General features: G+C 40.0%; 1 protein-coding gene across 2 annotated transcripts in view; it reads right to left on the bottom strand.

Moving 5' to 3' along the window:
* Positions 1–20,531, bottom strand: part of CASR (calcium sensing receptor) — a 107,782-nt gene extending 87,251 nt beyond the window's left edge. The window contains exon 1 of one of the 2 annotated variants that reach the window (XM_019022903.4): positions 20,387–20,531. The gene's annotated coding sequence lies outside the window, so the exon portion shown is untranslated. Of the gene's footprint in view, positions 1–19,665; positions 19,870–20,386 lie in introns of those variants that run through there. The other variant, XM_031009882.3, reaches the window with a different exon arrangement.
* Between the last annotated feature and the right edge of the window lie 4,242 nt (positions 20,532–24,773).

Raw genomic sequence — 24,773 nt, 5'->3', positions numbered from 1 at the left:
TAGTAAGTAAAATAAGCCAAGCATAGAAAGACAAATATCGCATGTTCTCATTTACATATAGGAGCTAAAAAGTGGATCTCATGAAAACAGAGAGGAGACTAGTGGTCACCAGAGGCTTGGGAGATGAAGAGAACTTGATTAATGGGTACAAATACAAGGTTTGATAAAATAAATAAGAGAGTGTTTAGATAGATCAGCAGGGTGACTTTAGTTTACAATAATCTATTGTATATTTCAAAATAGCTAGAAGAGAAGAATTGGAATGGTCCTAGCCTAAAAAATGACAAGTATTTAAGGTGATGGATATCCCAAGAACACTGATTTCATCTGTACAAGATACATGAATGTATTAAATTATCATAGGTATCCACAAACTATGTATGCCTATTATTCATCAATTAAAAAAATGAAAAAATGGAAAATAAACTAAAGATGTACAAGAACTTTATGGGGAAAAATTCAAATGCTGAAAGACATTAAAGAAAATCTAAATATAGTCATACACTACAAACTGCATATACCATGGTGGTCCCATAAAATTATGATGGAGCTAAAAAATTCCTATCACATAGTGACATCTTACCTATCCCAACATCATAGTACAATTACTTTATTTTTAAAGATAAATTTAGTATAGCCTAAGTGTACAGTGTTTATAAAGTCTACAGTAGTGCACAGTGAGTCCTAGGCCTTCACATTCACTCATCACTTGCTCACTGACTCACCCAGAGCAATTTCCAGTCCTGCAAGTCCCATTCATGGTAAATACCTTATTATACACGTGTACCCTTTTTTTGGCCTTTTATACCATGTTTTACTGTACCTTTTCTATGTTTCTATATGTTTAGACAGACAAATAGTTATCACTGTGTTACAACTGCCCACAAGAATTCAATACAGGCACATGCTGTACAGGTTTGTAGCCTAGGAGCAATTGGCTATACCCATATAGCTAGGTGTAAGTAGGCTATACCATCTAGGTTTGGGTAGGTGTACTCTGTGATGTTCGAACAATAATGAAATCACCTAACAATGCATTTTTCAGAACATATCCCCATTGTAAAGCAACCCATGACTGTCTCTCCTGTGTTCATACAGATAGGAAGGCTCAATATTGTTGGAATGTCAGCTCTGTCCAAATTCACTGCAGTTCTAATAAAAAATCTCAATAGGTGTATGTGTGTGTCGCAAATGCACAACTTGGCTAGTTGATTCTTATAAGTTATGTGGACAAGCAAAGAGCTGGAAACAGTCAATACCTCAGAAGAAAAAGAACACAGAAGGGAGGCTCACCCTATCTGCTCCCAAAGTTTAATACTTGGCTGGAATAATTGAGATAGTTGATAATGGCAGGGAAGACAAACAGTACAGAACAGAGCTCAGAAGCAGACTCATGCATACACGGGACCTTGATAATCGACAGATGGTACTGTGTATTGGTAGGAGAAAGGGCAGACTATTCTATAACAGTATTGAGGCAACTGGTTATCCATGTGGAAAAAATTAATTTGGATCTGTACTCAAATCATACACAAAAATCAATTGCAAATGCCTTGAAGATTTAAATGTGATAGGAAAAACTTTTAAGAATTTAGAAGAAATTATAGGAGAATGTCTTTATAACTATTCTTAAGAAAGGTTTCTTAAACAGCAAAAAAAACCACAAAAGGTGAAAGAAAAAATGATAAATTCAATTACATTAAATTAAGAAGCACTGTTCATAAAAACAACCTAAAAGTGAAATAAGCCATAAATTGGAAGATGATAGTTACAGCAATGTAAACGCAAAAGATTAGTATCCAGAATATATAGCATTCCTATTGAAAGAAAAATAGAAACCTCCCACTTGAAAAACAATGGGCAAAAGATATTCACAAGCATTACATGGAGAAAAAAATATGAATGGACAAAGAGAAGAAGCATATACTCATTGGTAATCGAATTGAAACCGCAACAATTTGGCAATGATTCAACTGTTGGCAAGGATGTGCTTAGCTGAGCTCTCTCTTACACTAATGAACAAGTTTAAATGGGTAAAATCACTTTGGAAATCCATTTTGCATTGTCTAATAAACATAAATGTTTTTTACTCCTAGGTATAATTCCCTAGAGACTTTTGTACATGTGCCAAAGAATCATACGAAAATATTGATAACATTTTTTATAACAGCAGGAAACCACAAATACCAACTGCTCCACTGACAGAAGAATAGATAAATAAATTTTGGCATACTCATACACTGAAATTCTAAACAGCAGTAAAAATGAATAAACTACAATGATAGTCATTAACATGGATTACTCTCACGAATATAATACATTTTTTAAAAAATTGAAAAAGTGCAAAGAGCATGACTCCATTTGTACAAAACTCAAAACAATGCAACATTAAACAATATATTGTTTAGGGATACAGCTGTTTCTGGTATAAGGTAATATATGTATGTGTGTATCTATTTTGCTTTTATTATGATTTTTATTTGACACATAATTATACATTTTACAGGGTACTGTGTGATATTTCAATACATGTATACAATGTGTAATGATCAAATCAGGGTAATTAGCATATCCATCACCTCAATACTTTATCATTTCTTTGTGTTGGGAGCTTTCAAAATCTGCTCTTCGACCAGGTGTAGTGGCTCATGCCTGTAATCCCAGCACTTTGAGAGGTCAAGGCAGGTGGATCACCTGAGGTCAGGAGTTTGAGACCAGCCTGACCAACATGATGAAACCCCATCTCTACTAAATACAAAAAATTAGCCAGGTGTGATGGCTCATGCCTGTAATCCCAGCTACTTGGGAGGCTGAGGCAGGAGAATCGCTTGAACTGGGGAGGCGGAGGTTGCGGTGAGCCAAGATTGCACCATTGCTCTCCAGCCTGGGCAATGAGAGCGAAACTGCATCTCAAAAAAACAAACAAAAAACAACAACAACAACAAAAAAAAACCACAAAAAAAAACTGTTCTTCTAGCTATTTGAAAATATACAATAAATTGTTGTTAGTTATAGTCACGGTATAGTCCTGTAGAGCACTTGAACTTGCTCTTCCTATCTAGTTGTAATTTTGTATACCTTAACCAACTTCTGGTTATCGCCTCCCACCCCCACACCCTTCCTACTCTATAGTAACCACTATTCTAATTTTACTTCTACGAAATCAGTCTTTTCTTTTTGGTAACATATGTGTTTTTTTAAACCCTCACATTCTGCAAAACTAAGGATTAAAAGTAACAGATTATGGACTATTTTTATACAGAAAAAAGAGAAATAATCCTCTATAATTTTGTAACCAGAACTTAATAAAACAATAAAAATCCTAATAAAACACTGGGAAAATTATAAGGCAAATTACATTCTTAATAAATACTTTCTCCATTTACATTAAATAAACACCACTGCAAACACAATAATTCAGCATATAGAAAAAAGGAAGATAATTTCTTAGGAGAAGGTTTAAGGAAGGGTTGAAGAAGCTACCTTAGAATAAAATGCCCAAAGATCAGGAAGAACTATATAATAAGCACTTCTCAGATTGAATAGAAGGCCAAAGCGAGCCAAGAGGAAGAACTTGCAGTGGATGAGTTCCATGTACAGAAATTCACAGCTTGCTGTATTCAGCTGTGTTAGTGTACCCTGCAGGCAGCTGCAGTTCCTTGGTGGTACAGATCATTTATGTATGGGGAAAGATGTATAAGCAATGTGACTTCCATGTATATTGACGCAATTCCCTTATTTACTTATTGTTTATGAACTAATGTGCATTACAGTAACACAAGTAGTAGCATAATGAACTGAATATGTAAATATCATAAATCTATAAAAAGAGGGAATTTGAAATTCAAATTTGGGAATGATTACTTCTTTGGAGGAAAGAGCAGGAAAGATTTGACTAGGAATACAAAGAAGTTTCAAAGAATTAATTTTCTTAAGCTGAATTTGGGAATACAGGTGTCCATTTTATAATTATTCTTTATCCCCCATATATATATATATCCTCTCATATATATGTATATATAAAACATATTATCTCTAGTATAAATGACAATTTTATAATAAAAAGACAAAAATTTTTTGAGTAATTTCATAGTAAAATGTTAGGAAGATATAAAATGAACAATCAAAAAATGAAGTTAGCTATGTAATTCACTAAGAAACTAGCAGTTGTTTTATTTGCCTAAAAAACAACATTTCCTAACTGTAAAATACACGAATGATGTAGAAAAGTAGGAAGAAGAAACAAAAAGAAACAAAAAATAAAAATTCCCTCAAAAAGCCCATCACCAAGAGACCTTATTTCAGTGATTATATATACACATACATATACAATTTTTACAGAAATGGGATCATATTATACATTCTGGTCTGCAACTTTTATTCAAAATATATATTTGTTATCATAAATACATACATATTATCACAAAAACATAATATTTAATGACTCCTAGTAATTCACTGTATGCATGAGTCAAAATTTACATAGCCAATCATGTACTGCTGGGCATTTAAGATATTTCTTAAGTTTTTACTACTACAAATAACATTTCAATTACTTATTTTCAAGTACTTATTTAACATTTGTCTGATCATCTCCTCAGCATTTATTCTGAGAGGTGGAAATTCTGTGTCATAAATCCTTTTCTCTGAGTTGGCTACAGATAATTTGCTCTTTATGAAGACGACTTGCTTTTCATCTAAACTTTTTTAATAGAAGGAATGCTAATTGATGTTGTTTCAGTATTTTATCTCCTGAGGTTAATTATTCCTTCTATAATCAATTATGACCTAAAGAAAAAAGCATGAGTCAGAAAGCTCTGCAGAGCTCTGAGAAGTCAGAGTTGTGAGACATTTTTTAAAAGATCTGAAAAAATGCTTCAGGGAAGGCTCAAATCAAAGGCTTAAATGATTAGACTCAGGACTAGCAGTTGAAATACTCAATGAAGAATAAAAATGGATGAGAGACTGATAGGTGGACTTTATAGGCGAGGAATGAAAGGGGGTCAATGAAGGAAGCCAAAGCTGGCAGGCAGATGATCAAAGTGATGACAGCAGAAAGAAAACCTGAAGAAGGAATGGGGCACTCTGCAAGGACATCTTGAAGCCTGAAAGAAGGGGAGGCGATGTGATGAGTTTAGGAGATCGATATGAATCAACAGCACAAGGCAGTTGGGAAGTGGCCTAGTCCTGACACTGGATCAAACAAAACACCCTGAGTCAAAAGAGAAGAAAAACAAATGAAAACCCAAATTAAGAAAAAAAGAGTTATTAAAGAAACTGAGGAGACAGAATGTTGTGTCTACAGAAATGCTTATTTGGTTATGGGGGAAATTATAAATATAAAATGGGAACACTGATAAATATGAATATTGGTCAAAGGTCTTGTAATTTTTAAAAAAGTACAGAATTTCCTTCACAATGTGAGTGAGGGTAAAGAAAGATAGCTACTAAACTCTAGAGGAAAAAATAAGGGCTGCTGGGGTTCACAAAACTAGTAGAGGGAGGTGGAAAGGACATTTAATTAGTTAGCTTGCTTTGCTCAAACAAGTTATGAATTTCCCACTGGAGCCACACAAGGATACACAGCACCAGACAAAAGTTCAGTTTTGTGCCAATATTTCCAGGCCAAATGATTAGCTCTCAAGCTCAGCCCACCAGGTTGGTGGGCAAAAAAATGACCAAGGAGTTAGCATAAAAACACCAACAGAGGAAATGCCCAAGATGGAAGTCCAAAGAGATGTTGGTCAAAGGGTACACACTTTCAGCTCTAAGATGAATAAATTCTGGTGCTCTAATGTACAGCATCTTGGTTGTGGTTAATAATACTGTATTGTACACTTGAAATTGGCAAAGAGAGTAGATCTTTAACGTTGTGACCACACATACAAAAAAAAGGTAACTGAGGTGAGGTGATGGATATGCTAACTAGCTTGATTGTAGTAATCATTTCACAATATTTACATATGTCAAATCATCACATTATACATCTTAAACATATACAATTTTATTTGTCAATTATACCTCAGTAAAACTGGGGGTAGCAAAGGGGACAACATGCAGACAATTTTCCTATTAAAAAAATAACCACCATCCTGGGCAACATGGTGAAACCCCATCTCTACAAAAAATACAAACATTTGCTGGGCATGGTGGGGCACGCCTGTAGTCCCAGCTACTTGGGAGGCTGAGGTGGGAGGATCACTTGAGCCTGGGGAGGTCAAGGCTGCAGTGAGCTGTGATTTCACCACGGCACTCCAGCCTGGGTGACAGAGCGAGACCCTGCCTCAAAAACAAAACAAACAAACAAAAAAACAAACCCCAAAAACCAAAACCAAAAAGTTAAAAAAAAGTAAATGTCAACTAAAAATTAATTATTACATAGTAAAAAAGATAAAAGAATAAAAATTAGTCTTAATTCCAGCACCTTACTTCATCTCACAGCTTTTCACATTTTTAGATATATGTTACATATTCATGTCCTAGTTTGATATCATTTCTCTTTGAGTTTATTTCGTAGTATCTATTTTTTAAAAATTGATTGAATCTGAAATCCTATGGTATGTTATTTACCATACCATATGTTGTATATGTTATTTACCATACTATATATTTATGTTATTTACCATACCGTACCATGTGTTTATATCATGAACACATTTCTTTTTTTTTTTTTTCTTGTTAGCAGTTTTATTTTTTATTTATTTATTTATTTATTTTATTATACTTTAAGTTTTAGGGTACATGTGCACATTGTGCAGGTTAGTTACATATGTATACATGTGCCATGCTGGTGCGCTGCACCCACTAACTCGTCATCTAGTATTAGGTATATCTCCCAATGCTATCCCTCCCCCCTCCCCCCACCCCACCACAGTCCCCAGAGTGTGATATTCCCCTTCCTGTGTCCATGTGATCTCATTGTTCAATTCCCACCTATGAGTGAGAATATGCGGTGTTTGGTTTTTTGTTCTTGCGATAGTTTACTGAGAATGATGGTTTCCAATTTCATCCATGTCCCTACAAAGGACATGAACTCATCCTTTTTTATGGCTGCATAGTATTCCATGGTGTATATGTGCCACATTTTCTTAATCCAGTCTATCATTGTTGGACATTTGGGTTGGTTCCAAGTCTTTGCTATTGTGAATAATGCAGCAATAAACATACATGTGCATGTGTCTTTATAGCAGCATGATTTATAGTCCTTTGGGTATATACCCAGTAATGGGATGACTGGGTCAAATGGTATTTCTAGTTCTAGATCCCTGAGGAATCGCCACACTGACTTCCACAATGGTTGAACTAGTTTACAGTCCCACCAACAGTGTAAAAGTGTTCCTATTTCTCCACATCCTCTCCAGCACCTGTTGTTTCCTGACTTTTTAATGATTGCCATTCTAACTGGTGTGAGATGATATCTCATAGTGGTTTTGATTTGCATTTCTCTGATGGCCAGTGATGATGAGCATTTTTTCATGTGTTTTTTGGCTGCATAAATGTCTTCTTTTGAGAAGTGTCTGTTCATGTCCTTTGCCCACTTTTTGATGGGGTTGTTTGTTTTTTTCTTGTAAATTTGTTTGAGTTCATTGTAGATTCTGGATATTAGCCCTTTGTCAGATGAGTAGGTTGCGAAAATTTTCTCCCATGTTGTAGGTTGCCTGTTCACTCTGATGGTAGTTTCTTTTGCTGTGCAGAAGCTCTTTAGTTTAATTAGATCCCATTTGTCAATTTTGTCTTTTGTTGCCATTGCTTTTGGTGTTTTGGACATGAAGTCCTTGCCCACACCTATGTCCTGAATGGTAATGCCTAGGTTTTCTTCTAGGGTTTTTATGGTTTTAGGTCTAATGTTTAAATCTTTAATCCATCTTGAATTTGTTTTTGTATAAGGTGTAAGGAAGGGATCCAGTTTCAGCTTTCTACATATGGCTAGCCAGTTTTCCCAGCACCATTTATTAAATAGGGAATCCTTTCCCCATTGCTTGTTTTTCTCAGGTTTGTCAAAGATCAGATAGTTGTCATGAACACATTTCTATGTCACTACATAGTCTTTTTCCACATTATTTATAATTACTACTTGGTATTTCATTGATTATGTATCATGCTTTATTTAGCCAATTCTCTTTTATTGGACATAGAACCTGTTTCAAATTTTTCATATTATGAATATGGCCATCCTGAATTTCCTTAGGGTAAAATCTTTGAACATATCAACGATTATTTCCTTAGCATAAACTCAGGCATGGGAATTGTTAGATTAAAGGATAAGAATATTTTAAAAAGCTTTTTATATGTATTGCTAAATTGCCCTCCAGAAAGGGTGTATTCATTTATACTCTCGCAGCAGGGTATGAAAGAGCTATTGAAAAACTCATTACATTTTTAAAAGGTGAGTTAAAAGATTCCATAAACTACATTTTTGACTATGGGCTTTGGAATGATATGAACTGATTTTGAATTTAGGTTGTTCCACTTACTGGCCATGAGACCTCATACAAATCACTTAACCTGACTAAAGTTCAGTTTCCCCATGTGTACTGGGATAATAACTACCTAAAATTTTTGATAGGATTAAACGAAGCAATGTATAAAATCTTTAGCATAATGCCTAACGCATTGTCAACACTAAATAAACAGTAAATGATATTCCTCGGGATAATTTTTTCCCCTAGTGTTCCACTATGAAAACTACCAAGAATAGCGCATGGAATGAGGCACCAAAGAGAAGAAATTCAGATTACAGAACACACCAAAGGAAACCATCAAGAACACCACAAAGCTGGTTCATAAATATGGGTCAGAAAAAACCCGTTTGAACAAGAAAATTAATTCAATCTGAAATTTTGCAGTAGTGGTGGTGTCAGTGTAGCAGTGTAGCTACATGAACCTGTAACACAAACACAACCAGCACTTTTGAACTAAATGGATGGGGATGAAGTGAAAGCACCACAGGAAATCTCACCCTTTTGCTGGGAGGCCCAGCTGCTCTGTAGCCCTGTTACAAGGAAATGGCAAGTTGTGGGAAAATTACAAAAGGAGGATTACAAGCTCTGGGATGTGTAAGTTGAGTGTTGAGTGCTGTCATAGTGGGTTGATAACACTGCCCAACTAATAATAGGAGTAATAACCTCAGAAAGATGGAGAAGGGAGGGATGGAGGGAAGTGAAGAAAGAGAGGGAGGAGGAAAAAGGAGGAGGAGGAGGAGCAGGAAGTAGGAGGAGGAGGAGGAAAAAGTAAGAAGAAGAAAGGAGGAGGAAGAGGAAGGGAGGTGGCAGGGAAGAATACAACTAAAGCGTACGGACCAAATGAATGTGTTGGCCATGCTGCTCCCAACAGATCTCACTGCAGAAAGTAGCTCCATAGATGTATAAACTGGGAATGGGCAGGCAAGGACTCTTGGCATATACTTGGGTGATAACGTGGATGTTGGGTGAAACTGGGAAGTACGATAATGAAAATGGAATTTGAATAAACATGGAAAGAAGGGAGTTCTGGAAACCCTCAAGAGGGCCAAGGGTTATAAGACATGGCTAGTACCTCTCTGCCAAGTAGGGGAAAAGTTCCTTCTCATAACATTGATGAGAAAAGCTCCTTCTCATAAAAAGACTTCCTTCTCATGACATTGTGGAACCACAAGACAAACACTAACAAACCGCACACAGGGAGGGAGATTAGGAAGGGTGAAACCTGGCCTATTTTTTTTGCCTTCTTGTTGGTGTGGCTTGATTTCACCAAGATAGGAAGGGACAAGTGGTGGGTAGGGGGACAGGAAGGAAGAAGAGTAGAAAGTGCGGGGGTGAAGGAGGCAATCAGTCCTCACCATGGCTGTTCCAAGGGGGACCCAGAGATGCATGAGATGGGCCCTGTTTTCAAGGAGCTCTAAATCCAGTTAGGAAGACAAAAATCCCTTGGTGAAAAAAAACAAATGCATATATGATAAAAGGCCAACTAGGAACAACAGATGCAGCTGAGTGTGGGCTGTGCAAGTATATTTGGGGACACTTCATGTTATAGAAGGCCTAGATTGGTACCTGAATAGGTGATAAGGAGATAGGGGGTTCCAAGCTGGGGACTCTGCAGGAATTAAGTAGTGGAGGCAGGAATGAGAAGGCGTGTAGATTGGAGAGCACGGGATGTGTACCACCATGTGAAATGGGCAGGACAGTAAAACGAAAAGAGCTTAGGCTTTGGGGCCAAGATGACTAGTTTCCACCACCTACAAACCCTCAGGCCTAGGACCTGAGTCTTCTCATCACTTAAATGAGGGTTATTGGGAGGGTTTTTATCCCTTCCAGGATAAAAAGGATAAAGTATAAAAACCCTTCCAATAATCCTCCTTTCAGGGTTGTCAGAAGGATAAAAAAAATAAAGTAACTGTAGTAACTGTGTTACTTTACTGTGACTAGATTTGGCAGATATAATCAATGTTAATCCCTTTCCATAGTTTTACCTTTCTTGCAGAATCTCCAAGATTCTCATTATGAATTAATAACAATCTTACACATTTGAAAAGACTAATTTTGAAGTCAAAGCTAACTAGAGAGCAGGTATATGTATTTTGAACTAATCTCTTGGCCAAGAAACTTTCCACTTTTAACTGTGTTACTGGCACATGGTAGGTACTCAGAAACTGATAAATAATTTTATTACATTACTATTTCTAGGAATAAAAGCACCCCATAGAAATGAGAGGATAGGGCCAGGTACGGTGGCTCATGCCTGTAATCCCAGCACTTTGGGAGGCCAAGACAGGTGGATCACTTGAGGTCAGGAGTTTGAGACCAGCCTGGCCAACATGGTGAAATCCTGTCTCTATCAAAAATACAAAAATCAGCCAGGCGTGGTGGTGCGTGCCTGTAATCTCAGCTACTTGGGAGGCTGAGGCAGGAGAATTGCTTGAACCCAGGAGGTGGAGGTTGCAGTGAGCTGAGATCGCCCCACGGCACTATAGACTGGGTGACAGAGTGAGTGAGACTCAAAAAACAAACAAACAAACAAACACAAACGAAAAAAAACCATAAATGAAAGAATAGGAGAATGATAATATGAAAAAAAAAAGGTAGAAGATTTTCGGAAATGAAAAGGTTCAAATAAAAAGATACAATGTGAGGGGTGATGAAAATTAAAGGAGGAGTGGATTAGAGTGCGGCTACCTGCTCCCCTCTCCGAAAGTTAAAAACTTTCCAAACTTCAAGTTGTAACTTTACATTTTAACTTGACTGAGCATATTTATAGTAAGAAGTTCACTTCTTCAGAAAGCTAAATAAGCTATGTGTGTTCATTTTTGCTGGTGGACAGGAGTTCCATGAAATCTGTATAAGCTGGAGAGGCAGCTGGATCGTGAGAAGAGCAGAGAAAAGAGGTGATCCATGGATCAGCCTTACCATCATTGCCTGGGAGCTCGCAGGAACTATATACATTTGGCCCCCACTCCAGACCCGCTTAATCAGATTTTCTAGGGGATAGACATTGGTAATCTACGCATTAAGAATATTCCCCATCTTAAAGTTTGAGAGCCCTGGGATGGAAGATTTGGGAAAGTTTCTTGGCCAAGAGATTAGTTCAAAATACATATACCTGCTCTCTAGTTAGCTTTGACTTCAAAATTAGTCTTTTCAAATGCGTAAGATTGTTATTAATTCATAAAGAGAATCTTGGAGATTCTGCAAGAAAGGTAAAACTATGGAAAGGGATTAACATTGGTTATATCTGCCAAATACAGTCACAGTAAATGGAATAAAGTAGATCTGTGTCAGTTCACTGATGTTTTGTTGCTATTTAAGTTACATAAAACCTTTAGGTGTTTAGAGCTTTGAGGATTTTGGAAGTGTAGACCTGTATGAACCCATTTAAGCCACATAACAGCCCTATATGTTAGATACTCTTATCGTCCCCTTTGTACAGATGAAAAAAGTAGGGCCTGGAGAGGTTCCAGAGTTACAGGGCAGAGTTACATGACAGTTACATGACAGAGCCAGAATTTGAATCCAGGTGGTAAGACTCAAAATCATGCTTTTAGCTGCTAGCCTATGCTGCTTCCTATCCACCACACTGTATTTAACCATTCCCTTATTATTGGACTCATAGGCTTTTTCTTGTGTTTCAGTTTCAAATACTCACTGTGAAGAACATCATTGGGCATAAGTCTTTAACCATATTTCTGATAATTTCTTAATGATACAATCCCCAAAATGAAATTCTTTGGTCAAAGGCTGTGAACAGTTTTAAGGCAATTGTTTTCCAGGTAATTTGTTATGACAGTTTCCACTGTGCCCCACTCCACTAGCATTATCTTCAACATCTTAATGTTCCTGATAAGGAAATTGGTATATCATTGTAAAAATGCTTCCCTTATTCAAGAAAAGTTAAAATATTTGTACGTTTCACCACCCATGTGATTGTCTTCATTTGAAAACCATTACATCCTTTGGCTACTTTTTTGAAACCATGGTCTTAATGTTCTTCCTATTAAATTCTATGAGTTCTTTATATTCACAAATTTGAACCTTTTGGCATATTTGTTGCAAAATTTTTTGAGTTTATTTTCATTTTAATTTAATTATAACCTTTTATATACAAGTATTTTAAATGTTGGCCAGGCATGGTGGCTCATGCCTGTAATCCCAGCACTTTGGGAGGCTGAGGTGGGTGGATCACCTGAGGTCAGGAGTTCATGACCAGCCTGGGCAACATGGTAAAACTCCGTCTCTACTAAAAACACAAAAATTAGCCAGGCATGGTGGTGTGCGCCTGTAATCCCAGCTACTTGGGAGGCTGAGGCAGGAGAATTGCTTGAACCCGGAAGGCGGAAGTTGCAGTGAGCCAAGATCGCACCATTGCACTCCAGCCTGGGTGGCAGAGTGAGGCTCCATCTCAAAAAAACAAAACGAAACAAAAAACAAAAAAACCCAAGTATTTTAAATGTTTATGTAATGAAATCTATCAATATTTTCCTTCATGATTCTCTGCTACTTTTATACTCAGAAAGAACTTCCTCATTCTTACAAAATATCCACTGCTCCCCTCTCCAAAAAATAAAAACATTCCAAACTTCAAGTTGCAACTTTAAGTTTTAACTTGACTGAGTGTATTTACAGTAAGAAACTCATTTCTTCAGAAACCTAAATAAGCTATGTGTGTTCATTTTTGCTGGTGGATATCCTTTGAGTTCTGTGAAATCTGTATAAGGTGGAGAGGCAGCTGAGTCTTGAGAAGAGCAGAGAGCTAGGAGTAAGTAGAATCAGCAACGTTAACCAGATCTTTTACTTATAGTTGCGCTTTCTTTGGCAAGCCAACCTTTCAGTACCCTGGTTTCCTAATTTGTAAAATGGAGATAATACCTTCCCTGCTCAGCTGCCTTATTTATCTCCTGACATGTTCTGGGAATCAAATGAATTAATATTAAGAGGGTGCTTTGTCAATTGCTGACTGTTATACCAGTCTATATACTGAGATTTGTTCATTCACTAAGTCACTCATTCATTTGTTCATTCATTCATTCATTCATTGATTCATTCAGCTCCTCCAGTGTACCAGGCACTATGATGGATTCTGGAGTTTCAATGTTGAATAAGACACGCTGTCTATGCTTGATGAGCTTGAACAACGTGTATTAGCTCATATAAGTCTTTTAACAACCAAAGAGGTAAGTAGTGTTAATAACTGCAGTTTACAGATAAGGAAAATGGGGCATAGAGAGGTTGGACAACCTGCCCAAGGTCATGAAACTAGTGAGCTGTCAAACTGAGATACAAGCTCGGGTAGTCTAATTCCTGGCCCTAGGCTATTACCACTGCAGGGTGCTGCCTCTCAAAAGATGAGGATGAATGGAAATTGGTTGATAATTGCATGGAGTATAAACTTTACTTGGACTATTTTCATTTTTAAGAGTGTGAAAAGAGAAGATTACCTAGCCTCCTCACTACCTTTCCCCGAATCTCTTAATTGACAAGCACTTAGCACATAAGGGCTCTAACTGGCAGGGGCTTGGGGCACTGGGATGAGTAGACCCAGATCCTGACCCAAAGGAGTGCATGATTGGATGGACTGGAAGCCTGAAGCTGTGGTAGAGAGCCTCAGCCTGAGTGTCACCGCCACCACCATCAGCTGTTTAAGATCAGCTTGCACCCTCCACCCCACTTCTCTTCCTACCCAGTCTCTCTCACAAGGGCTACCAGACTGGAGATCTGGGCACCACAGCTGGTGTCTCTGAGTACACAGTGCCAACTCAACATCTGACATGCAGTTGGGACCCAACTGGTGAACAAAACTAAACTAAAAGCTTATGTCAAATTATAGAATATTTAGAAAAACTATATGAAAAATATGATAATTCTTTCAACCATCAACTTCTGTCAAGAGGAGAAAAGCAAAACTTTGTTCCTAAGGACAAACAATTATTGAGGGGTACAACTGCAATTTCTTTGAGCCTGCTTCTTTCTACCTACATGAAAAACAAAAGATAAACAAAAAATATGCTTAATAGGAACTCTACCAACAGAAAATATGGGAGGAAGAAGTCAAATTACTCAATTTTTCTATTTGTTAGTAATTTTACTTGCATGTGTGTGACAGACTTGTTGAAGGAAGAATGGCTAAAATTAGTTTCCTCTCTGCAGGTATCATATTACCTTTGCCCCATCATCACTGATAAGCATTCACTGAGGGTGGAGGAAAACAGGTTTCCACCCTGGTTCCCAGGGAAAAAAAATCAATCATAGATGAAAAACACATTAAAACAAATTAATTCAGGTTACTTAACCCAAGAAATCTGCACGCTTCCTGCTTTTTCAATGTGAGGAAAGACCCTGGGGATTAACTGAGCCAAAGGATATGAGCTAGCTAAGCACCCACCATACGCCACACATTGTGTTTAGCACATTTAACTCATTTAAACTTCACAACCGCCCTGTGAAGGAGACATTACCTTAGCTTCACAGATCTCAAAGGGAGGTCCACCACTAAAAACTGAGGCTCAGCTAGGTTAATGTCATGCTGAAGGTCAGAGATAGAAAGCCCACTTTCCACCAAACTAGACTGTCCACGGCAGAGGCTGACCTTGTTTTCCTCATTTCATATTTGACCATCTCACTCATTTGGCTCTGCCTAATTATAATGTTCATTTCTGTGGCTTTGAGTAATAATACAGTTGTTTGAGCAACTGAATCCAAAAGCACACCCTTAATCAGCACTTCCTAGTATCCACCTTTGGTGGAAACAGTAATAAAGCTCTCGGCAGCTTTTCAACAAACACTATCACACATGTCTGTATTGTTTCCTGCCTTATGAATGGATACTGTTGTTACCAAGACTGCATTGCATGATGAAATAGGAACTTCCTGAATCCTCTAATTCTCATGGACTTTAATAAAGTCCATGTGGACACCTCAGTTAGTGCTTATTGTATATGAGAAGACATGAGAAAAAGGAGAAAAAAGTGAATCAGGCTGGTGTCAGGCAAGAGTTGAACCAACAGTACCAGGCATGAGTGAGGGTACATGTGTCACTTCAAGGCAATGACAAATAGGTGAAGTCTAATGTCCACCCACTTTGAACTGAAAGGCTCCCAGAAATAGAGAGAGAAAAAGAGAGAGAGAGAAGATGGATATTATATTTGGTATGGATTAACTGATCCTATTTTATGTTCAGACACAGAAATGGTCAAGGGCTCTTCTGAATCAGAGATAGCATTTTTTTTGGTACCGATCATGAAGTTCTCTGTATACAAGCACTTCCCAGATTCCTGATCCCCAGTCCTGGTTGATACTCACTGCTTTTTTTCTATCCCAAGATCACTTGAATGACAGAGTCAAAGGATAACAGACCAGAATCTCAGGCTTCACCTCTTCAAATCCTCTCCCTCACTGACCACATCTAATGAGTAACTTAGTTCTGTGGTGGAGTCTACTTTGACGATATCTCAAGCATTTAGCTAGTCTTCTCCATGGTTGCTGCCATGACCGCCATGGTTCAGGCCATTATTACCATTATCTAAATGGTTATAATGTCTCTAAATATTTACTTTGTTCCAAATGACCCCCCTTCAACTCAGCATCCACATGCAGCCAGAGTGATTGCAAAAATGCTCACGAGTCACTCCTCTATGTAAAACCCTCCAGCAGCTTCCTTTGCCCTAGAATAAATAATGAATAGCCAACAATTCCTGTGTACATAATCTGTGCATATCTTATCTGAATCTTTGCAGCAATCCTATGAGGGAAGTATTACCTTTATTACCATTAATTACTGTGGCTAAATTACTTAACTGAGGTCCCACAGCTAGAAAGTGGCAGAACCACGACTCAAACCTTTGTTTCTGTGACCCCATCATGCATACTTTAGCCACTTTGCTAGCCTCCCTACCTCATGGCTCCTTATGCTTCAGCTCCTTGAACCACTTGCAGGTCCTAGAACTTGTCATGGTGTTTCATGCCTCTGGTTTAGTAGTTGTTAATTGCTTGTTTTTGCACATGAATCTCTCTCCCATTATACCTTCTTCTTTTGTCTACCTGGTGTCACTCCTCATCTTTCAAGATTCAACTCAAGCGTTACCTCCTCCAAGAACCTTTCCCTGACCCTTCCTCCTTTGGTAGAATTGACCACTCCCTTCCCTTATACATCAGCGTACCCTGATTATGCTTTCATTGTAATGAACACAATACTACCTGCACATGGATGAGCATGACTCCCTCTCAGACTTCTATTAACTCCTTAAATGTTGGGACTCTGTCCTAGTAATCAGTTTTAATTATACTGTCTAGCACAGCTCTGGGCACATACAAGGTTTACTGTAAACACTGTCGAATGAATAAAAATATTTGTTTGAATGTTAAATATGTTGCTTCAGTGCAATTGGTGATTTTTTTTCTTTACTAAAGAGCTGTATATGAATCTTTGAAAAGGATCATGCAGCTTTAGAATAATTGAAAAATTCTGGCATCCTCCCAATTAGAGCAGTGGCTAGGGATGGAACGAAGATATTACAGCCCACCTGCCACACCTATTTTCACCTACTAAAGAATCTATTTAGTGATAACATTGAACAGTCAGTGTATAAACCACATTTGGTAACAGGGTTATATATATATTTACCTTATTAATGGGAATATGGATGATTCACATTTGAACTGCAATGCACACATTTTATTGTACACAATAAAATACGTGGATAAGCATAAAGTTAATTGAAACATTTAATTATAAAGCAAGAATACAGCAATGGCAAACCATGACCAACTGAAGACAATGCAACTGATACTGTGATAACAAAGCATTCTTTCCCAAAGTGCCAAAAATGCCAAGTTGGCACATGTGCTCATGTAGTACAGCAAATGTCACATGGCAGTTAGTCTTCTTAATGACTAGCAGCCAAACACCATTCCTAGTGGATACATTCTGGTCCTATGTCAACAACAAATATATCCTCAACCTTCCTCTCCATCTTTGAATCTTGGCTCAAGGGAGATCTCCTTGAGAAAGGCTTCCCTGGTCTCACAGTTCAGTCTGTATACACCCTCAAAGAACTTCGTTTCTTTCCTTTAGACAGTTTATCTTAGTTTGTAATAACATACAGTCAATATTTATTTTCCTAACAGCTGCCACCCCAAAGCATCTGTAAGCTCCAGGAGAGCAGGGACCTCACCTGGTTTTATATACCAGTTAGTTCCCAGTGACTGGCACATAGCCAGGCACTCTATAAACATTTTGAATGATGAATGATGAACGATTTTTTTACCTCTTATTGCCGTGTTATCTTAAGAATTATATGCAACTCCTCACCAGTCTCAAACTTGTAGTTAACTTCTTCCTCTTCATTATACCCCTACCCTATCACAAGGATCAATCATTATTTTCTCACCCTCTCCTCCCCACTCTCTTCCACCAAAAAGTCTTAGAAGTGGCAGCTTCTAATCAGCCTGAACTTTCTGACATGGTTGGGATCCAGTTCAAGGTTATGCAATATGAAAAGATAAACAAAATAAAGGAAAAATGTGGATACTGGAGTACCTATTAGGTGATTTTAAACAATGGACACAGCTCCTAAAGAACCTGCTAATTCAGTAAAAAAGAAAATTTTTAGCTAATTTAATTTCAACCACTCTGTTTTATCATAGAGACAAAAACTGGTTGATTTGCTGATTTTTTTTCACTTACTATGTTTTGGTCTAGCATAGAAGAAGTCTTGGAACAGAGCTGACTGTGCTGATTATTGGCAGGAAGTAACTCGCATGTGTGGTCTCTTAGAAATTATATGGAGACTGTTCCCAAATGACAGGGCTCTGTGCTTGAGGAGTCTTCTCTACTCAAGGGTCTTGGCCTGCTTCTTCCTTCCTACTTCCCCTCCAACTTCTCCTACATCTTCCCCTCCCCTTTTGTCCACCACAAAGCTTTGTCCCTCAGCCCCTTCATTGGACACCTGGGAGGCAGGTATAAAGCACCTGCTCTCCCAGGTTCCTACAGAGGAAAAATCCTAGGCATGCCAGTTAGGGAATCCTGGAGTGGAGATGGGAAAAGCAACAGCAAGGTGTGACTGATGAAGTTCTGTTTTAAGGAATAGGAACTACTGTGGTGTTAAGTTCTGGAAATCCAGAGCATTTCAGAAAACAGCCTGCATGATTTCTCTCAGTAACAGACTACCTAAACTGCACTTGGAAGATCCAGTTTAAGGGGAAAGATAAGCGTGTTTAGAACTTGACATGGACTTTTCCCCAATGTGCCTTTTCTTCAAATCTCTGGGATAACTGAAGCAAGTAAACGAAATGTCCTCTCGTTAGTGGGCTCCCTACCCTGAGGATCACCTTGTGAAAAATATTTGAGGACAAGAGAGGCGTTGCAAGAAGGAACACTGGAGATTAAGGGATGTGGGCAGTGGTGGTGACATCATTTTCTGGATAAAGAATCAAAAGACGGCGACAGAACACGTAGAGTGGGAAAGGCTATGGGTGTAGAAAGGAGACAGCAATAGACACACATGCTAGTGCACGCATTGCTTCTAGAAGATAAATGTTTGTATTATTTGACTTTAAAAAAGAAACATATGCATGTTATCTATTGAAAGCTATAATGTTAAAATAATGATAAGACTCCATCAGTCTGGTATGCCTTTTTTTTTTTCTCCCCAGGAAATACACATGGAGGCTGGTGCTCAGGCCCCGGGAACTGACAATCTAATTTGATGCCACTGAAGCAAAGTTCCCAAGACAGCTGGTAGCTTGGACCAGGAATCCTGTGGGGGCACTGACGGCCCCTGGGGCCAAAGCTGACTCTGTGGCCCTCCCCTCCATATTCATACACTCTGTAAAAGCTACCTGTCCCCTTGTTAACACGTGGCAAGCGAGTCCTTTCTGACTATATCACAGGCAGAAACAAGGCAGAGGCACAAGAAACTACCAACAGCAGGCGTTTTGGTGCGCGCTCCCGTTCATTCGCGTGGGCGACCCGCTGCCCCTTCTAGGGGCACTGAACAATCCAGTTCTGAGCCGGGGAAAGCCTCGATCCTGTAATCTGGTCCCTACTTTCCCCCACGTTCACGCCCAATGCTCCCAGGCTGGAGCTGCTCCGGCGTGTGCCCCTCGTTCGGCCCCGAGCCCTTGGCCCCCAGACCCCGCCAGGGCCCCTCCCCCACCAGGGGCGCTTTCCTCCCGCCCTCCTTGGGTTCCCCGGTCCTACCTGCGCCGCGGCCAGGGCTCCCTCGCACAGAGGCAGCTCCGGCCCCTCGGCCGTGGGTCTCCACGAGGATGGGTTCGGGTCTGATCTCAGGACGGCGCGCAGACCCCGCTCCCTATGCCAAGGTCACGGTCTTGGAGAGGCGCGTCTGGCTCGCTGCGCTCCCGGCGCCCGCCTTCGGGTCCGGCCACAGCAGCCCCCGCAGACCCTCTGGGCGGCCGCGGCGGCCCCGGCCCCAGCCCCGGAGCTCCGCCCCTCTCCTGCTCCCCGCCCGCTTGCCCCCTCGGGGTCCCCGACTGCCGAGCCCAGCTCCCGTCGTAGCCCACTCGCGGGCTGCCCTCTAACCCCTACACCAGTTAGTCCCGGTTCCTTCACCGTCTCCTTAGCCCGCAGAGAGCTTAGCTGACTCTTCAGGGTCGCTGAGGGCGCGTCTTCGGTTCCCCGAGGGCCACACGCCGGCTCGGGTCCCCAGCAGACGGCGAGCCCCGCGCTTAGGTCCTCTCCTGCCCTCTCCCGTGCCGAGCCAGGGGTTCCCGGCTCTCAAATCCTGTTCCCGCTGTCCTCTTCCCTGACCCCTACTCCTTGGCGATGGAAAGAAGCTTAGGGCGCTTACGACGCCACCAACGTTCTCTGTGCCGAGGGTGGCACAATTTTTTTTTTTTTTCTGATATAAGGCCAGAGATTCACAGTAAAATAAATACAAATCGCGTGCCCAAACTCTTACTCATTCTGCAAGACTCAGGTCAAGCGTTGCCTGTGCCGCAAGACCTCGGTGCTGGCAAACAGCTCCCTCCTTCCACTCTCCTGCGCGAAAGGGCGCGCGGTCCTTCCTGGCTGCAGCCAGGTGCCTGTTGCACTTGGTCTACTCTACCCGACTCCACAGCGCGCTGCTTGGAGGCCCGGACCTGGCCTTGCTTATCCTTGTCCCTAGCCCCTGGCACGGTGCCTGCCACCCATCACAGCACTAGAATATTTTATGAATAAGTAGAAAATTAATTTCTTTTGTAGAAAACCAGTTTTTTTGTATGTGTTTGTTTGTTTTCGGCTTTTTACTCTCAAATAAAACATACTCCTTTGGGTGGGCAATTTGCTAGGCTCTATAAAGAAACACCAAAAATATTATCCCCTTTAATGCAGTATTCCACCCTTGCGGAAATTTCCAGAACAAAATAATATTCGTGCGGAGATTTTTTTTTTAGCAGGATCATTTGTTACAGAAAATAATTTTAAAAACCACAAAAAGCAAACAGAGCCAAACTGTCAACAGTAGGAAATTGGTTGAATAAATTAGGGTGACTTAATGGGACATTATACAACCGTTAAAATGATAAACATCAAGACAGAAGTGTTTCAAATTCTTTTTAGAATAAGGAGGGAGTATGTATTTATTTATAAAGCAAAAAAAAGGAAAACATGAAGTAACATGATAAAATGTTTGCAAAATATTGTTAAGCAAAAAGCAGAAAATTGGGTCGTTTACCATGTTTAAGAACTTCAAATAAAAATGCAGATTTCTTCTCTGCAAAATGGCGATAACATCTACCTCAAGGGGTCCTTGGAGTGTTAAATGAAATAGTCAAGGAAAGTGCCCTGTATAGAATGGATACTCAACAAAGTTTCCATTTCTTTTCTTCAATGGAACACAGACTCAAATCTAGCATGTCAAACACATCCTCATTATGGCCCAGTTCTGCCCATTTGGCTTCCTTTCCCTCAAATACAGGGTAGGAGAAGGAGCTGAGCAAATGCTAAAGCACCAGTGAAGGGGCAAAATCTGGTTAATAGGAATAAACGTGAAGTCCTCCCTCAGGCCGAAACACCCAGCAATGTAAGTAATGGAGGATGTGGCTCAGTAGTGGTGCCTATCAAAATACCTTAGATTTTATTTTAGTTGGCTACAAGTACAGCTTTGTGAACACCCAAAGGCTGAATGAGTTCAGTTCAAAACCCGAATGAGGCTGCAATCTTAGGCTGAACTGATGCTCTTCACTGGTCGGATTACACCTGGGCATAATGTCCAAATTTGGGCACTATCTTTAAGAAAGTATTACTCTGAAGATCTATTATTGCTTCCATTTTAAAGACGAAGAAACTGATGCATACAGTTTCAGGTATTTAGGGTTGGGTGGCTAGGAGTTGGCAGAGCCAAGAGCTGAACCTGATCAGCTTGACTTACAGTCCTGGTGCTTGATCACTTTACCAGTGTGTCCCAGTGTGTACATCTTCCAGTAGAGATTGGAAGCATGGTATTGGGTGGTACACAGACAATACAATTAGATAACAGTGGATCGCAAGGTGAAAAAAGATATGCCCTTTTTACTTCTTTTGTTCCTATGGATTATGTCAAGGAAGGAGTATCATTTTTGTAGTATTTGTCTTTGCACCCCTCTGTAACACTTGCTAATCTCCTGTTTTAACAAAGACAGAGCTTGCCTCTCACTCAGAACCTTTGCTAGGCAGCAGCTCCTAAGTAGAATTTAATATCATCGCTTTCTCTTCCATCTGTTATTATTTCTTATGCAGTTCAGTTCCAATTGACATAGTTTTCCACTGACAAAGTGATGTGGTTTCCATTTAAGGTAAATTTTCTTATGTGAGAAAAATGAACAACTTGAAAGAAAGATCTAAAAGAACTAATAGGACCAGTGATATTTACATTTTGGAAATACAAGCCCATACTCTATTATGACCAGTGGATAGAAGGAATGACAGGCAGGTTTCAGTCCACAATGAATCAGGGCTGCCTGGGAAGATGCTGAAGGACAGCCTTGGGAGCTCAAACGCTATGGCTAGAAGCTTTAAAGTTCCTGCCAACCAGGAGAATCTGGGATTCTTGACAGCAGGGCTTCTCAGGTATCTAACCTCTAGAAACACAGATTTTGGAGCAAGTTACATTCACTCCTTTTGGACAGATCCCAAAAAAGGGTTCCAAGTAAGCTCAGAACAATAGCAGCACCTCTGTGACCATGGTATAATTAACAGAGCATTAGCAGATTCTCTCTAAGGTAACTTTTGAAAGAGACAACATTTGGGAGGTTTACACTTCAATCATTTACTCCCTTACACCTTCTTCTGGTATACCCTCTATTCCTAACATCCCCGAGGGCCAAGATGATGGGGCTGTTCCTCCTTCCTTTCATGTTCCAGCATTTCCCATCCCCAAATTCCATATCGTGTGGCCTCTGTTTCCCCTAAGGCAGCTCCCCTTGCTATTTTTTTAACCCTTTGGACCAGTATTAAAATGGATGTGTGGGGAAAAAAGGGTTTATAGGGTCCCCAGCAGTTAAAAAGTATCTTTGGTATAGGAAATTTATTTTGAAACCATAAAGTCTGAAAATCCATAATGTACAAAACCATAATATGATTGCCTTATGGTTCTAGAATATTTGGTGAGTAGACATCACCTGGGCCCCTGACTGCTACGAACAGAAAGCCACTTGGGAACCTATTGGGCAGATAAGCTGGAGGGAAAAGACCATTCAGACAGTCCAGTGAAAGGACTAAATGCTTCCACTGGAGGAGCTACATCAGGGGAAGCTTGTTCGATTGGATTAGGAAATTCTTTCCTGAGACACCTCTGATGCCTCTCTTTTCCTCACTTACTATCTCCAACCCATCTACAAGTCCTGATGGATTGACTTTCAAAATACATCCAGACTCAACCTCTTTTTCCTACCTCCACCACTACCAGCCCTATCCAAGCTGGCATCATCTTTCTCTTAGAAGACCTCCTATCTGGTTTTCCTGCACTGACCTTGCCTTCCTACAGGCTGTTCTTCCCAAAGCAACTGCAATGACACATTTAAAAATAAAATTGGATTCGGTCATTTCCCTGCTCAAAACCATGTCTGTAATGGATTCCTGTCTCAGAGTGAAATTCAGTAAAATTCATGGCCCATTAAGGCCATCATCATGTGGGTCCTGGCTATGTCTCTGATCTCTCTACCAGCCTCCTTGTCTTCACACATACTGGTTTCCTTGCTGGTCTTTGGATGTGCCCAGCATACCCTGTGTTGGACCTTTGCATTTCCTTCTCTCAGTCTGGGGCTCTCTTCTCCCTCTTTTTTTTTTTTTTTTTTTTGGAGACTGAGTCTTGTTCTGTCACCCAGGCTGGAGTGCAGTGACACAGTCTTGGCTAACTGCAACCTCTGACTCCCAGGTTCAAGCGATTCTCCTGCCTCAGCCTTCTGAGTAGCTGGGATTACAGGTGCGTGCCACTATGCCTGGTTAATTTTTGTATTTTTAGTAGAGATGGGGTTTCACCATGTTGGTCAGGCTTGTCTCGAACTCCTGACCTTGTGATCCCTCCCTTCTTTTGCTCTCTATTCAGAGAGGTATTCCTTTGGCTTTCCTATCTCATAAATGACATAGCCCCTCTTTCATCTTACTCCATCACTGTTTCCTTACCCTGCGTTTTTGGGGTGTTGTAAACTTTACTGATGGCTTGAGAACAATAAAATTGGTGGTGGAGATGGAGTCACAGAGTGGTTAGAGCAAATTGTAGCATCGAAAACAATTTTATTTAATTTTTAAATTTTGTTTTGTTATTTTTTTTAGATGGAGTCTCACTCTGTGGCCCAGGCTGGAGTGCAGTGACACAATCTTGGCTCACTGCAACCTCCACCTCCTGGGTTCAAGCTATTATCCTGCCTCAGCCTCCTGAGTAACTGGGATTACAGGCACGCACCACCATGCCTGGCTATTTTTTTGTATTTCTTTTTTTGAGATGGAGTCTTGCTCTGTTGCCCAGGCTGGAGTGCAGTGGCGTAATCTCGGCTCACTGCAAGCTCTGCCTCCCGGGTTCACGCCATTCTCCTGCCTTAGCCTCCTGAGTAGCTGGGACTACAGGTGTCCGCCACCACGCCCGGCTAATGTTTTATATTTTTAGTAGAGATGGGGTTTCACCGTGTTAGCCAGGATGGTCTTGATCTCCTGACTTCGTGATCCACCCGCCTCGGCATCCCAAAGTGCTGGGATTACAGGCATAATAGAACACAATTTTAAAGTGAACATTAAATACTCTGTTCTTTAAAAACCTTTAGGCAATCCAGCTACTGTGAATTTCTCCTTGACTATCTTTCCTCCTGGATTCCCAGTCTCTTGTCTCATAA

Source organism: Gorilla gorilla, chromosome 2, assembly GCF_029281585.2.
Source record: "Gorilla gorilla gorilla isolate KB3781 chromosome 2, NHGRI_mGorGor1-v2.1_pri, whole genome shotgun sequence".
In the NCBI taxonomy this organism is placed as follows: Eukaryota; Metazoa; Chordata; class Mammalia; order Primates; family Hominidae; genus Gorilla; species Gorilla gorilla.
This window is presented reverse-complemented; position numbering and strand designations above follow the sequence as displayed.